This window comes from Poecile atricapillus, chromosome 9 (assembly GCF_030490865.1).
Source record: "Poecile atricapillus isolate bPoeAtr1 chromosome 9, bPoeAtr1.hap1, whole genome shotgun sequence".
In the NCBI taxonomy this organism is placed as follows: domain Eukaryota; kingdom Metazoa; phylum Chordata; class Aves; order Passeriformes; family Paridae; genus Poecile; species Poecile atricapillus.
In genome coordinates this window covers 20,347,808-20,364,898 of record NC_081257.1, presented here as the reverse complement: position 1 = coordinate 20,364,898, position 17,091 = coordinate 20,347,808, and the positions used below count along the sequence as shown (strand labels likewise).

Genomic DNA, 17,091 nt, shown 5'->3' with positions numbered 1-17,091 from the left:
TCCAGGTTGCTAGATAGCTCTTTAAAAATAAAATAGGTGCAACAAAACAGAAGAGACAGCTACTGACCGTCCTCAAAACAGTTCTACACATGGTTGTGTTAGTGCAAGTAACCCAGCTGAGAGCACTGGGTGAGGAAAATAACCTGTGTGCAGGACTGGCCCATGAGTCTGCCTGGTACCAGATGTTTTCTCCACAATCAGTGTACGTCCTGTGTTTTCAGAACCAGCAAAATACAAAAAAACCACCCCATTTTTGTTCTTCTCTTACAAATAATGCAGTTGATAAAATCACGGACTGCGTCTTTTCCTGCATAGGACAAGAAAATAATGATTATGAGAGTAGTAGGACATATTTCATATTTCAGCCTGTGTGCAGTTGGATGTGACTCAGAGAGTTTTGAGGGAAAAGAACAGCTGTATTAGGTGGTTATGGTTCGCTTTATTTAGAAGAAATTACTGCACAGAAGTGCTTATTTTGGTGATCAGGTTTTGGTATTTTAAAACTTTCAGGAAGCTTTTTAGTAAATATTTTAATCAGACACATTAAATACATTTCAGCTGGTCTTATAAAAGAAAAATAAATAAAAGTCTAATTTCAAAACCAGTTTTTTCTTGTGCTCTCAGGTGTGTGTGTCTGTTTTATCTTTTTTTTTTTTTAAAGCATGCTTTCTAGGTAGTGAAGGGGAGACTCCTTTGCTGCTTGAGGTTTGCTGTAATAAATTGGAGGCTTCTGAGGGCTGGGACACTGACAAAAAAAAATGTACATGCGTAATTCTAAGCAGAGGAGCAGCTCAACTGGTGTTCTACTTTCCTGTGTAAAATTACTCAGAGCCAGTTTGTGTGGGATCAAGGTCCTGGTTAATCTATTTTTGGCTATACCCAAGGCTGTTCTCATTTAGATATTAGTAAAAATGTTAAGAGTTTTAAGTAGACTTTCATTCTGCAATGGTCTCTGTTTCTGAGTATTCTCTGTATTATTGGTTAAATTTGACTTTCCAATGATCCCTTGGCGGTAGGGCTCCATCCTGCAGCCTCCCTAGAAAGACCTCGCTGCCCCAGAGGAGGAGATCACTAAATCAAATAAATGTTGTGGGATCAGAAGAGCTACAAGGTCCAGCCCAACAGCAGGTGTAATGGCAAAGCTTCTGATCTTTGCCTGGTCCCTTGGTACTGGGTGAATAGGTAGGACCTGATCTAGGACAAGGGTGGAGCTTTCTGTTGGAAGAGGATATGGTGCTAGCTCAGGGCATGAATTTGTTGAGATTATTGCTGTCTTTCCAAAATCCTGCCCAAAACACTGTTTTAAAAAGTATCTTTATATCCCAAGGATTTCAAACTCTGGTTGCAATTACCTATCTGGTAGTGGGTAAACTGAGGCACATGGCGATCAAACCTGACACTTTCAGGACTTTCTGGTAAAATCTGTTCAAGGCACAGAGTTTTGCGTGGACTCTTCCTCTTGTATGGAATCAGTTGAGCCTTGGAGGTGGCATTGAGGGTGCTTTGAGACCTTCTCTCTGCTTGTCAGGCAGCAGGACCACTGCTGCTTGCTTGCAGAGTGGATTCTTGTTTGTGGCTTGGTTTTCTATTTTAATCATCTCCTTGGGGGGAAAATATGAGTGTGGTGAAATGTCTTGCTTTGGTAGGATGGGATTTTTTCTTTGTTTGCTCCACACACACACAGTGTTGATGGTACTTTGTGTTTATCTTAAAGACAGCATGATGGAAGGAATGTGTGTTGCCTACATCAATTCTCTCACCCGTATAAACAGTTTCAGGAGGAAAATCTGTATTTGTGTTTCTACATTTTGAGATACTCAACTTTTAGACTATTAATGAGAAATTTTCACAGGTGGGAACAGCTGTTTCTGCTGCTCATTTTAACTTTAATGGTACATTACCCATATTTTTGAAAGCCAGGTAACATATAACAGGAATTTGATAACCAAAAATTAAAGCAGTCTGGATTTCAATCAGGGAGTCATTTGTGAGGAGAGCCGAGTCCTTCTCAGCCCTCTGTAGACCCTGCTGGTCTCCCACCAGCTGATTGTTGGGCCAGATTTCCTTGGAGTGTGTTTGGTTCATGCAAGATAAATGTGTTTAGAAAATGATACCTGCCTTTTTCAGCACTGCCCAAAGAGATGCTGAATGCACATTTTATGCAAACATGTAATTTTCAGCAGCTTCCTTAAAAAGTACATTTTAAGATGGTTCATTTGCTATCATGAAGACTCAGGGTAGAAATGAAGTCTGCTTGCCAAAATACTGCCAAAATAAGGATCTGACTGCCAAATACCCAGAAAATTTATAAAACAGATAAATACGAAAAGAGGTTTTAAGTGTCAAACCCAAGATAACCCCTGCAGCAAAGCAGGATAAAAGCCTTTATTGTTGCTAATCTAAGAGCACATCACATGTCGGAGGTCATGTATTTTACATAAAAGATGTATTGTTTTACATTCTCTCAGGAAGGTGAGCCCTGACCTACTATGATGGAGTAGTGTTATGTCCTTTAGAGTGCAGAATCAGGAATGTCTTATATGTGTACCTTAGCAAGGCACACAGGGCTTCCTATACAAAACACATAAAAATTTTGGCCCCTTATGTTCTGGTACTACATTACAAGAACTGTGAGGAGCTTCTCACTCAAAACATAAAAAATAAAAATGAAATAAAGTGCCAGTAAGCAACAGATAAAAGCAATATTCATTCCATATCAAGGTAACCTTTTTTCTCCCAGCTAAAAATAATCATGTTTCAATGGTAAAGAAGTAATGCCTCATTCTCATTGTGAAAACATTTTTCCTTCCAAAATAAATGGTGAATGAGTTCACATTCTTTTGAAAGAACTTAGTGAAGATTCTGATTTTTTTCCCAGAGGTTGGTATTTTACTGCTTCAGTAAAAAGCTTCACCTAGTGATGTAAATAGCACAACTTACCATTTGGTGAGTTTCACAAACACCCCCAAAACTCCACATCACTGTGTGAATTTTATGAAATGGAGTTTCACGTAGCTCTGTCTTACACATCCACATGTCACTGACTTTCCGTTTTGTATGAAGTCATCTGTGTCACCAAATTATCGCATATTTCTTTCTGTCTATATTACATATTACTCTGTACCCCTGCGGCAGAAGATCAACATTTCAGTGAAATTATGTTATAATTTTACTCTGTTAAGGTATTTGGTCAATTGATGTGGAATTAATTCTGAATGCTGTTAGTGGTTTGAGTTAGTAACTTGATCTAAATTAATAAACAAATGTTTTTCTTTTCTCTTGTACCATATGTTGATCCCAATTACATGAACAGAAAGTGGCAGATTGTCATGTTTCTTAAAAGATTACATACTCTTTTGCATAAGAGAGAGTACACAAGATGCAGTAATATACAGGGTAAAAAAAACCTACACGTGCTGTTTTCTCCCTCCTACTTTTTATAAAGATACACTTTAATTATTCCTCCTTTTAATACCCACTGCTCTCACCACCTTGACGTGCTTGGCGTGCTCTTGGTAATGCTTAATGAGAAGATATCCCAAGACAGTAAACAACTTTCTGAATTAGGAAGATGTAGCTAGTTCTAAAATCTCATCTAGGACTGTATCTCTATGGAAAAGGATGAGAAAAAAGAAAGGATCTAGAAGATAAAATAGCAGCGGTTACAAATGGTCTTAAAATGCCTTAAGTCAGGAGAACCCATGCAGACAATAGTCAGATTTCTGAAACAAAGAACTGAACTCATTTATTATTCAAACTGAAAATAGATTGATAGACATCAAGATTAAGAAAGTTTATGTTACAGAACAAAGATGTCTCATCTCCATGGGGTTTTTTGCTTCTCTTTTTCTCCTCCCAAAGACCAAGTTGTTTGTGCTGAACTGAAGAACCTCACACTAGCTGGTACTGATAAGCAGCAGTCCTGTGACTTGATTGTTTTTATTAACTCTCTCTGAAAGTCATTCACCATTAAACACGGTTAGATTCATTTGTTGCTTTATTTATGTTTGTACTCGCAAATGCGGTGCCAATGAAAATGCTTTGGGTGTTGCTGCTGACACTGACCCAGAGTCATGTGTGTTACCTCCTTTCTCTGCAGGGTAAGAAGAGTGACCTTTTTGGGCTGCTGTAACTGAAGATTGCTTTACAGGAGCAACTGAAGCAGGTAAATACAAATATACTGTTTTTCACACAATTGTTGAACTATGTCTGAACAAAGGATCTGATCCTGCAGACCCCAGGAATGTACCTTAGCTGAACAAGTAAAGGCTTTTCTGGCAACATAGATAAAGTTTGCAGCATTGGGCTTGGAACTTTTGGAGTAAATGCTGATCCTTGAAACCAATAGTTTAGGTGTCCAGTTGCATTTGAGGAGCAAGGCCAGAAAGATGCACTTTTTGGCTTTCAGCCATGTTCTGAGAAGGCTGTTTGGTAACTGGGCAGAGCCTGGGTGGGAATGGGAAGACCCTGCTCTGGCTGATCTTGTGTCAGGTCCATGGCTGCTGGGCTGGGAGATGCAGTGGCACAGCCTGTGGCAAGGTCCCCTTACTGAGGCAAATCCCTGGGGAGTGCTCCAGTCAGCTTCAGTGCTACTTCATCCCAGGCTGAGACACTCCTGGATTTCCAGCAGCATGTCGAGCAGAGCAGGAGAGCAAAATTTAGCTCTTAATTTGATTGCTTATTATCACTGCAAAAGTTAAAACACATGCTTTTTAGTCTTTTGGAGCACAGCAAAAAGGAAAAAAATATCACTCTCTGCAAAATGATTTTTATTTAAAGCAGCGTGAAAGTCCTTTGCTTCTAAATTAACTCCTTGCCTCTCTTCTGGTCCAAAGTTTCAAGTTGGGAAGGAATATTAACATCACAAAAGTGGTGATTCACAAAATTAACTTGCAGAAGAGAAGAGTAACGCAGATCAATGTTTGGTACTGAAGGGTGTCATCTGACTGAGGTTCATATGGCTGCTTTATAATCACCTTCTTTCAGAAATTAATAGTCGGTTAAGCACCATAGCAACAAGCAACACTGATGTAAGTGCTGAGCAGTGGCTGCTGTTCGCTGTGATGTCAGTGCTCGTTAGTGCTGTTCTCTTGACCTTGTTTGAATATAAAATGGTGATTTCATTTTAAACTTAGAATTTTACAGAATGACTAAATGCATTGGAGTGAATTAGAGCTATTTTTATTTTTAATTTTATTAAAATGTACTTGAAGGGAGAAAAAATGTCCCTGTTCTCTTCTGTTTTAAATTAAAATAGATCTGAGGACGATCTGGGATTTTTTTTTTTTTTTTTCAGTTCTTTGTTGCCAAAAATATCTATTTAGTTAGGATGAAATTCATGAAGTTCAAGTGAATATTGCAATCCTTGGCCATGCCAATGGTGTATGTCAGCTATATGATATATCCTCTTCAAGATTTGCATCTTACAGGTTTGGGTTTGTTTTTATGGTGGAGCCCATAAAGTATTAGATGAATTTCAGCTACTGGAGAAGAAGCAGATCCTGCAGTTTAAGGAGATAGCGCTTCCTTGCTCTGCAGTGTTGTTCCTCCTTTGAGTTTTTGTGAAGAAGGCAAGAATTTGAAGTCGCAGGTGCATCAGAGGGCCTCATAATTAATAGGCCTCTTGTCCCAAGTCCGTGTGTGGCTGTGTCCTATGTGACCCAGGAAAATCCAAAATTTTGGTAGTGTTAAATGCAGGACACTAGCTTTAGACTCTCTGAAGCTGTGTCTCCAAAAGCAGATCTATTTTGTACTGCTGCCATCAGTGCACCACTCAGGGACATATCCCCTCTGTCACTCATCCTTCAGTGGAAAGCAGTTTGGGTGATTCACTGGAAAAGACCATTAGATTTTTCAGTCTGATCTCCTGTGTATCATAAGTTATTGATTCTCAGCCCTGAGCAGAGCTGGTGAGCAGAGTTCAGCCAAACTGTGTTTCCTAGAAGCTGATCTGGGCTCAGGGGGAAGACAGGGAGGACCGGAGAAGCAGGGGGCAGCTGTGGTGTGTGCAGGTGGATCTGTGTTCAAGGATTTGTTATCAAACTGCTCAACAAAATTTAAAACTTAATGGAAAACAAGCTGTTCAACGTGTCCTTTAATGTCAGGATTGTTTCTCAAAGAAGTTTTGGCTCTGTCCTGCTTCTACTGCAGTGAGGGGTGCAGTTTTCAACAAAAACCTGTTTATTGCAGGATTTGTCTGTAGTCTTGCAACATATTTCATAAAATAAAGCCATAATGAATGATATGTGGTCCAAGAAACTGGATGTCAAATTTAAACTGGGTGAGAATTGAAACCGCTGAGATAATAAACCATGAGAATAGGAGATAGTAATGGAAATAGTGATAGAGTCCTAATTAGAGCAGTGCCACTGAAACAGGGAAGGTTAAGGGTTTGGTTGATTGAGTTTGAGCTCAATTGCTTGATAGCTTAATTTCAGGTGAAATCCCATCTCCTGAGTTAGCGGTTAAGCCGCTCAGAGCAGTTTCAGAGCAGGACTCTGCTCCTTGAGGAGCAGCCGCGTGGCCCCGGGCGTCCCAGCCCTGCGCGCGAGCCTGGCCTCGGGCATGTGGGGTGGGAGGCAGCTCAGAGCTGGCAAAATAGATTTTTATTCTGCATGTTTTGTTTGCTTTGGTTTTTTTCTTTCCTTTTTTTTTTTTTTCCTGTGAGCTCCAAGGAGCTCTGAACAGAAGCACAAATAACAGAACAGATACAGCAAGGGGCTTTGATGGTTAAACCTTCAGAATTAAGATGTTTACATTCTCCTTTATTTAGCACTGTTAGGCATAATGCCTAATTATATGCCAGTTTTTCCTCAAAGTAAGAATTTGAAATGTTTGATTTGGAGAGAAGGGAGGGGAAATGTATTTTTACAGAATTATGGACAATAATGTTAGTTTTCCAGGAGCAGTCATTTGTTTAAATGTAGTAAAAGCATTTTCAATAATCAAACAGCATTCAGTGAGCATTGTAAATCTGGGATAGCTTGCATGCTGAAAAAGTACAAAACATGCTACTAAAATTGTACATTATTGATAACAAAAGGCATGTGTAGACTTTTAAGATAGCAAAGATAGAATCCTTTAGAAAATCTTTAACGGCCAAAAAATCAACACAAAGGATTTAGCAAAGTTGCACTTAGTTTAGAATTTCAAATCTTAATGCTTGTCAGAATTAAATGCTGATTAAATATTGATAATAAACCAGAAGCTGCCTGCTGAAACTCAGGGCTGAATGAGATGATCAACAGATAAATCTCTAGGTTTCTGCTTTAACTTTCTTATATAGGTGTATTTTTCTCTTCTCTTCCCTTCAAGCCAGGAGAAAGGTCAGAAAGACTTTTTCTCCTAAGCTCTATACAAAAAATGGATTGTGTAGTTGTCTATGTGAAAAACAAAGTGGACAAAAAAAATTACTTTTTTCCAACTTTGTTTCATCAGGAAGAGAAATAGTTCTCAAACCAGGCTGTCAAGTCGCTGTACCAAGTCTTTGCTGGCCATTGCAGGCAAAAGTCAAAACCCTGAAATAAACTCCTTCAGACACATTTCTGCCTATGAAAGGCTCAGCAGTGTGTGCAGTTTTTCCCCAGCACTCTTCCTTGCTGGTGACTTCCAGAAGATGTTCTGGTGATGTCCTTAGTCCTGTTTTTTGTACTGGCCTGGGTGGTAGGAGTGTTTGCACATCAGGCAGTGGGAAGTTGCAAGGATGATGCTTTCCTTAGTGAATTTGGCACCTTGGCTCTTCCTGCTTTTGACCTAAAGGTCTTAATGCAAAGTAGGGAGCAGAAACAGCTCCTGTCCCTGGAACATGTGGTGTTCAGCTACTTCTGAATATATCCTGAATATGGACTGGGGTGCAGTCACAAGGAAGGCTGTGACAGAGCAGACAGCCTGGTTTTTGGACATTTTCTCCAGTGTTTTCTCTGCAGTGTGCCCAAATTGTACAGAGCTGTACTGGAAGCATTTTGCATGAGCACTTGTGTCACCCTCAGCAGGAAACAGGGGCTGGGGAGACTGATCCCATTGATTCCTGCTTCTCCCTTGCTGCTGGGGTGCTAGTCCTGTAGCTGGAGTGATCAGTGTCCCTCAGGCTTCATCTAAGACTGGATTTATTTACTTTTGGGTTATTGGGAGAAGTTGTAATGTCTCAATTGTTAAGAACCTTGAGTTACTGGAAGATCCTAAGGTCACATCTTTTCTTAAGGCTCAAAGGTACAGTGTGGTGCAAAGTGTTTCTGTATTCATTAGTAATAGAAATTACAACATTAGCTGCATGTTTTGGGGTAAACCCTAAAAAGTCTGTGTGGAAACACAAAGTGTTTGAAGACCATACCTATTTTATTGAAGGTTCAGTCCAGACATGTGTGAAGCTGTGACTTTTCTGAAGCAATTGGGTCAAAAAGATGTAGAAAATAGATTAAGACATTTTGGGATAATTTAAGAAGTATCTGAGCAAATCTCATTAACATGGCCCACTAGCTTGTTGTATTGAAGACTTCAAAGATCTGTCAGAGGAGTTCTTTCTGTACTATTGTCTACCAGCATTAGCAATCTTGAGAGAACATGTTTCTTTTGTTTTCTTTTGGCCCATTTAGCTTTCCTTCTTTTTCTTCTTCTTAATATTCTTATTCTTCTTAATATCTTACAAATCTTCAAGTGGGTTGATAGAAAAATATGTTTCTTTGCTTTAAGATAGTCAGTAGCAGGTTTTGATCCTCTTATCTGATGCTTTTGGACCAAATCTTTCTGGTCTTCATGGAGACTGCTAAACAGAGCAAGATTTGGCCAGTATTTTGCATAATCCTACAGTGTTTCTCCTGTTAGTACCCTCACCCATTCTGAATCCCTGAAGAACATGGAGCACAAGGCTGAGAGGTTCTTGCACACCTCCAGATCAGCCTCATCTGCACCCACAGATCAAACAGGTGCATGTATTGAAATGCATATGTTTAAAATGGCCCAACATGTAAAGGTTGTGACTGCAAATTGAGCAGCCAAAAACGATGCACTGATGTTTGCCAGTACAGGTGCAACAAGGAAACAGCTCAGAATACACCATGTGATGCAGACTGTGCAATTGCTGGCCTGGTTCTTCAAAACCAAGCTGGATAATATTTTAGAACGTGCTGTGTTTTATCACAGCTTGGCTGAGGAAGGAATTGGGGATGGCAAAGGCAGGAACAGCACTGGTCTGTTATTCTAGAACCACGGCATGACCTCCAATTCAGATAACCTGAACTCATGCTTGGTCTCAATCACAGGATGTGATGGAAATACCCAGTTTCAAGGTTTCCTTCTGGAGCAGGCAGTGAACTCTGAATTCAGAGCTGTGCTAACACTTTTTATAAGTAATGCTGCCAGGCTGATGGTTACAGTGATGTTTTTCACTTGCTTGTAATAAGCTTGGTGGACTTCCAGACACACCAGTGCTGTCTGCTGGGGTCTCATGGCCATGCCTGTCTCTCAGCACAGGCAAGAGCCGCTTGCAGGTTTGGAACCAGCCTTTGGAGCACTCACATCGCAGACAGTGCACATTCCTGTGCTATAAAATCTAGAGCTGTGAGAAAATGACTCCAGAAATAGATTCTTATTGCATATTTTATTTGGTCATCTGTAAGGTCACCGCCTGTTGCCTGCTCCCGCACCAGAAGTATATCTTCCATGATCTTTAGGTTATTGTTGTACAGCGATGGCAGCCGTGTTTTACAAGTGTTACAAGACCAGTGATGTCAGTGGGCATTATGGGAGGCCACTCTTTTTATCTGGTAGCTCATCCTAGAGGCAGGGCAATAAAAAAAGAAAAAGAAAAAAATAAAAGTTATTTTTTGGCCCTTACTGCCTGACCGTATTTCTCATTGCAACATACGAAAGCATTTTTCACTCAGATAATGGCAGGAACTTCAGACATCACCTCTGAGATGTTTAATTGTTTAATGTTTCTCCCAGTGCAATCTGTGAATTTTAATTTGTGGCTCTCCCACCTCTGCTGGCTCTATACTTCTCCGTGTGTTTTGCGTAATATTGTTTAATTGCTCAAACGGTAATTTCTGACTCTGAGCTCACTGTTTATTTATTTAGTAGGGTAGCACAAACATTTGGACGTTTGTAACTAAGACTCTGACGTCATTTCCATTGCAAACCATTAATATCCGAGTTTATAATAATGGCTTTTCAAAATAGGTTTTTGTTGAAATATGATGATCTTTTGCTTGTTTGGTTTTTTTTTTAAGGGCAAAATTTTTACCCCCTCCCCCCTTTAAATAAAATAAGATAAATTTGCATCTTTTGAATAATAGGTCTACTTCCTTCTTCCGTCATGCCCTTTTTGTTAGTTTTGATAGCCCCTGTATTTATCTTTATTAGTTGTAATACAAGTGTTTCATCTAATCCTCTGACTTATTAAGGGTTAGTGGATCCCAGCATTGAAAGGAAATGTCTGTGGAAGGGCACAGCATTTCCTGCTCCTGGGGCACTTCCACCAATGGATCAGGGCCACAGAGTTGTGACATTAGTAATTGTCTGTAAAGATTTTAGAAATAGAAAGTGCTGCACTTAAAAGCCAACGACAGCATAAATCAGTAATATGGGCAATGAGAACATTTCCTTTTTTTTGAGGGTGGGGGACTTTTTAACCCCTTTTTTGTGGTTTGTGTTTGTTTTATTGCTGTCATCCTTCTCTATTTAAATTTTATTCCAGTAATTGGGAAAGGGAATTTTATTGAGAAAATTTTGCTTCTAAAGATTTAGTGAATGCAAATTGAACATTATTAAAATCGTTGTTATTGAAAAGGAACAGAAGAATTATCTCTGAAAAAGTGCAAATTCATTTGCATCTTTGTTCCTCTTTATGATCCAATATCCAGGAAGAAAAATGTGATTTTATTGTTTGTTTCCTTTTTTTTAAGGAGGGAAAGATGATTGCTTTTGGTGCTACTTGCTTAGAGAGCCCAAAGCTTTGAGCTCAGTTTTGGAGAACGTTAAAATAAGCCCACAGGAGGTCTTGTAAAAGTTGTAAGAAATAGTAAGCATGTCTGCTGAGTCAATTATATGAGACAAATTGCCAGGGTAAGGCTGCAAGGTTCCAAACTTGCTATTTACTCTCTTCTATCTTTAAACCAATTAATTTCTGCCTTTGATTTCACAGCAGATAAATACATGTTTCGGGAGAAAAAAAAATACTAATTAAAGGAAGTATTAGTTAAAATTGAAAGAATTACCTGGATTTTTGTTCATGTCATTAAAAGGAGAGTCTGGCCTGTTCTTCTTTGGCATGGTGAATATCTCAGAGAATACAGTTTAAAAATGAAGACTGGCTTTTTAAGTTTCTCCTCAATGAGACTCAATTTTTTTTAAAAGACAATTTAAATTTTACTAACAAAGTTATTTTTAAAAAAAAATTACACATCTTGAATCTCTGAGACCATTTGTGATTCTTTCCAGTTTCTTAACCCTGCAATAAGTTTCAGAAAATTGCGAGAAGAAAAGTGCAAATCCAATATGTGCATGGTTTAAATCCCATGTGTATAGTGTGTGAATGCTCAATCTCCCCAGAATTTGTGTCCTGTGTTGATGATCTGCAGGTCAGGTGGAGCGGTGTTGCTCCATAAGCTGCCATGGTTAACTCGCCTTGAAACACATCCCAATCAGCCATCAGATTTTCTAGATACTCCATAAGGTGAAAAAGTCCAGTAAAATCCTCTTCCTCCTTTCCCAGCTCAGTTAGGGTGGAAAGCTCAGAGAGGAGCTGGGGAAATAGTTTGGTTTATTAGGCCTGGCTGTGTTTGAAGCTGGTGCTGAAGGCCTGCAGTGATTCCCGGGTGGGCAGGGCTGTGCTGTGGTGCTGTGCTACATCCCCTGCATCCCAGTGTCACTTGTACTCCATCCCATGAGGAACCTGTCTTTGAAGCTGCCCTGCCAGAAGCTGCCTCTTAGCAGGAGAGTAGGGCTGTACAGGTGTGTGATGAGGTACCAGGTACCTGCAGGATCTCCAGGTGGCTGGGGCTGTAGCTGTCCCAAGTCCCCTGCTCCCCTGCTGCTGCCATGCCTGGGGCAGCACACAGCTGGCCAGCTGTGAAGTCCCCCAAGAACGTGTGGGACCGTGCCCACCTGCAGAGAGGATGGCTCCCAGAAGAAGGAGGATGAAGTTTGGGGTGGGAAGCACAGCAGTGGGTGGGCTGCTGGTGCTGTGGGAACCTGTCATGTGTAAGAGAATACATCAGTGGGACAGCAAGTTCTTTCCCCAGGAGGAGGGAAGGGAAAATGTCCCAACAAGCTTGGTGGACATTTGAGGAGACCTCTTTAAAAACAGCTGTAAAGAGACTTGTCCTCTGACATTGACATCCTGTCTGGTCACCGCCCATGAAGAGTGATCTGTGGCATCATCTGGGCAAGACCTTAGAGTATCTCTGCAGGAGAACTAGAGTTTATCTCAGTTTTATATTGGGTTTCCCTCAGCGTGTAACTGGATGCATTAACAGTGACATGATCCCGGTGTGACCTGGACTTTAATGGGTTTGAACTTGGAACTGTTCAAACATTAAGAAAAAGCCCTCTCTCCCTGCATGTATTCAGCAGCTGCTTTTTATATGCAGAACCCAGAGCTGCAAAGGTTCACCGGTGGTGCATTTTCAACTTTCAGATGAAAAAGACTAAATAACTGCCAAAAAAACTGGGCTATTTCTCTCCTGATGCAGATGTGTGACTGCCAGGACATGCATACATCAAAAGGACAACGTGCCTCTGAGCAGTTAAAAACCTACTGCTTTGTTTTGTTTTGCTTGCGGCAAACAAAATGTCAAGCCGCTCAGTCTTGGGAGAGGGTTTTCGCTGTTAATGTGTCCTTTGCATGGAGATTTGGGGTTTGTTTCCTACCCCTACAGCTGACTCACTCCATGGCATGGTGGCTGTTTGTTCTGCACAAAGCTTTCTTGGGATTTTTTTTTTTTTGACTTTGCATGCTGCCAGCTGTGCATGATGTACCATCCAGAATATGCTCTTTATCCTATGTCAGACCTTAACTGTGGCAACAAGGCGGTGATTTGATTTTCCTGTCTGCAACGAGAGCCAGATTTGCCCCTTGCCCTCCAGAGGGACATTGCAGGTTAGGTTATCTGGCTGCTGTGTGCTCAGACAGCTCAGAAAGGTACAAATTGTTCCTTTTTAAAAAGAAAACAACAAACCCAAAGCAAAAGAAAAAAATCCCCAAAATCCCAACAACAAACCAAACAAGCCCTGCAAGGCCTATTTTTTTGCAGTTTTGGAAAGGTGTCCCATTCCTCTCCTGCTCAGCCGCACACCTAAAGCGGTTTCTTTACCAAGTTTCCGCTTGAAAGGAATTCCATTTACAAAGTTATCAGCTACCTGCAAACAGATGGGCATAAGGGAAGGCCTCATCCCAGCTTGGGCTCGTGTTTCACATGGAGCTGTGCAGTAATGATGGAGAAGTTAGTCACCTGCCAGCAGAGTCATTCCCATGGAATGATGATAGAGTGACCCGGAGTAAAGATGTCTCTTTGGAGAGCTGTTGACAGATTTACTGACCACCAGGTCAGACTACATTGCCCTTTCTTTTTGGTATTATGAATTACTATGCATTGAGTTTACTTATTAAATTGTTAGCAAGTTGTGTTGTAGCGTGTCCCTGTGGTGTCACCAAAGTCACCCTGCCTCGCCCCTTCTCCCTCCTCCCCTGCTCTGTTCCAGGAAATCCATCTCCTGGTCTTCCACAGTGTCAAAACAATGTTGTGTTTCCTACATAATACTTCTTTTTAACCAGGGATGTAAATCCTTGGTCTACAGACCCTTGGTTCTGTTTTTTCCTTAAAACATTAATGAGCTTTTTAGGTTTTTTGGGGGAAAAAAAATTGCCATTGATGATGACATGGTATAAAAATGTAGCAGCTAAAGCATATGTTCTGTTGGTTTGCCTTGTCTTATAGGAACATCATTTTTGCACATCACTATTAACAATGCAAACACCCTGAAATGCTAATAGCACTAGTAAGCTTTTAATTCCATGGAATTTATTGCTTGCTGTATTTCCATGAATTTATAACGCTTTGATTCTTAAGAGCCCCATTTAATCAGTTTTGCCTGGCACAGAACATAATAAACAACTTGCTGGTGCTAAAGTGCCACATGGGGGAGGCTGCTAACAAGAAAGTTAAATGCTTCTGCCACTAGCAGTTTCTTCGCTGTATTTTTCATGAGCTGTTACTACCAGTAATGTACTTTGCTGGCTTTAGAGCAGTGGTTAAACACAGTGACAAACCAAACAGTGCTCCAGCGCTGTAAACACCCAAAGCAATGCCATTTTTGTTCAGAGCTATGGTTTAAACCAGACTTGAGACTCAGTGGCATTTTATGGTGATCAGGGATTTTTTTTTTTTTTTTTTTCCTAAAGGTCTCACTTTTCTTGATAATATGGGGCTTTTAGGAATAACCAGTAAGTGATATTGATCAAAAAAAACAGCTTGGGGGGAGAGGGAGAGAAAAAAGAATTGAAATACCTTAAAAAACATTCTGGTTTGTTTATGCTGTTTGACCATCGAAGTACAAAAAGACTGTCTTAGTAGAAAAATACCAGATTATCAAGTGCTTTAAAGCAGAAAATGTCATTTGAGTCTCAAAACTGCACCAACTTTGTATAATTACCCTTTTAATTATCCCCAGTGGCCCATGAAATTTGTAAAATAGAGCATTGAGAGTTTGATTTACTTACATGTTGCACTTTAGTGTTATGCTCTTAATGAATATTGTTTAGTACTAATGTCAAGCAGAGATTGCTGAGTGCTATAGAGAGGTGCATGCTGCAGAGCTGGGTATTCAGCAGGGAATTGTGGAAACTCCACCTTAAATGGAGAGTATCTATGTATCTAAAACAATATGCTATAATTTTTATTGCCTGAATGGAAACTATATTGATTTTTTCTTCTGCATGCGAAGTAGTTTACTATATTTTCTTTATTTAACCTAGCCAGAGAATGAACCATTTTTAGGGTAATTATTTGCTTTTGTGTCAGCATCTTCCTTGTTATGGAGAATAGTTACATCCTTCCTCTAAAGGACCAGAACCTGGAAGCGAGCTCTTTAATTTGCCCTTAGGACCTAACTGGTTTAGCCTCTGGTAATGGAAATAACAGCAATCAATATTTGATGTGGGGTTTCTGTGGGGTATCCAAATATCATTTATTGCCAAGAAATTGCTGGAATAAGCTTGTGGGAAATGTAATCCACAGTGTGGTCTGAAAACCCAGATAAATTAAACAGGCATCTTCAAAGGTGAATGGAAACATCAGTGAACAGTAAAAGTAGAAAGAAAGAAAGAAAGCAGAATCTGAAGGATTAGATAATAAGATGTAATAGCTGGTGACCTCTGAATTATTGGTACAAATCTGAGCGAGGTGGAGACTCAGCGGAAAGTATTTGCACTTGAAAATGGTCATAAAATGCTTTCAAGTGATGGCCTGATCCTCAGGATCTATCTGCTGACAAGTTGGGGTGATTGGACACCGTGTGTGAATGGTCTTGGAAGGATGGGCTGCCTTCCTCTTTCCTCACTTTCTTCTTTGCCCTTTTGAATTTAGCAAGTTTTAAGAGCACTGTCAAGTGCTGCTATGGGAGGCTGGACCACTGGTATAGCAGCTACCTTGGCATCTCTAAGAAAGCACATGACCAGATACCTCCAGAGAAAGTGGAAGATCTGAGGTTTTACTTTTCCTTCACAAATTTTGTTTGTGTTTTCCTGCATTTATTTCTGTGACTGTGACAGTGTTGGTACTCATCTGTGAGATGGTTTCATTGTTCTGCTGAACTCACAAGATTGCAGCACAGCTTCACATTTCAGAGATCAGTTTTTACTGAGTAAAAACTCATCTCTTAATTTGGTTTTCCAATTCGTGAATATTCCTCTACATGTGTCATTTATGTTGTTGATACATAAAGACTAGTTTGAGGAGAGAAGCAACAGAAAACAAACAGTTTTGCAACTTTCACATAGTTCAGAGAATATCTGAGGTTATATCCAGCCTTTAATTGAACAACAGAAGTCTGTTTACACCTCAAGGACCAATATTTTAGAATATTTTTTTCTTAAAGTAAAAGAGTGAAGTGTTTGGTGTACAGCTGAAATTTGGGGAAGCGAGTTCATGTTAATTGTTTATGGATGCAAATTCCAGGGAACTGATTTCTGGGGTTCTGAAATTTGAATTTATTTATATTTGCAAATATCTTGTTTAAAAGCAACTGAAGGGAAGAACCTATGAAGGGGCTAATTAAGCATTTCTGTACGACGCTGAGCACAATGGGGCTCCTTTTCTGTTTTTCCTGAGGCCCCACAATAATAAACAAAATAACTGCTAATAATTGGGAGCCTTGGTTTGAAGGCATGCTGACTGCAGGACACAGGCAGTGTCAGTTTTCAGTGAGTGCATCAAGGCTGACCTTGAACTCCTGTGTGCTGATAAGAGCAGTGCAATAACCCAGCCATACCCAGAGCCGCTCGTATGCTCGGCCCTGCTGGCTGGCTTTGATGGTGTTTCTTTTATCCTTGTCTTGTGCCCTTCTTTGGCCAAAGGTTGGATGCTCCAGGTTCTCCTGCTGTGGAGAATCACCTCGGCAGCAGCTGAGATCACCCAGGTGCTCCTTGTGCCAGGAAAGCCATGTCCAGTTTGGCAAGGGAGCATGAGAAGATAAATTTGTGTAAGAGAAGTGGTTCTTTTGGCTCTGTTTGATTCTGTGTGCTATGTTTGCTGTCTCCTCTACCACTGTGAATGGGTGCATCACTTCTTTCAGCTTGTACAGCTTTTTAAATGTGTGTGGTATCACATCACACTCTGGCCTTAATATACCAGGAGATGGTAGAAGACAGTGTGTTTGTCTGGTTTTTTGCTATTGAAAGGGTTGGAAGTTTGCCTGCAAGCCAAATTGCATGGCAGGAGATTACAAAACGTTTAGTTTCCAAATCTGATTTTCTCCCTTGTGAATTTTTCTTGCTTGCTCAAAGGCAAGATTCATCTTGACCAGCCCAGACTGAGGTGGAGCTCATAACCACGCTGGAAAGCGTCCTGTGGCTTGGAAGAGCAGCTGGTTGGAAGG

General features: G+C 40.4%; 1 protein-coding gene across 3 annotated transcripts in view; it reads left to right on the top strand.

Moving 5' to 3' along the window:
* The window catches only part of FOXP1 (forkhead box P1), a 380,269-nt gene that overhangs the window by 156,306 nt on the left and 206,872 nt on the right, over positions 1 to 17,091 (top strand). For all 3 annotated transcript variants that reach the window (XM_058845379.1, XM_058845382.1, XM_058845384.1), the window contains one exon: positions 4,100 to 4,165. The gene's annotated coding sequence lies outside the window, so the exon portion shown is untranslated. The remainder of the gene's footprint in view (positions 1 to 4,099; positions 4,166 to 17,091) is intronic.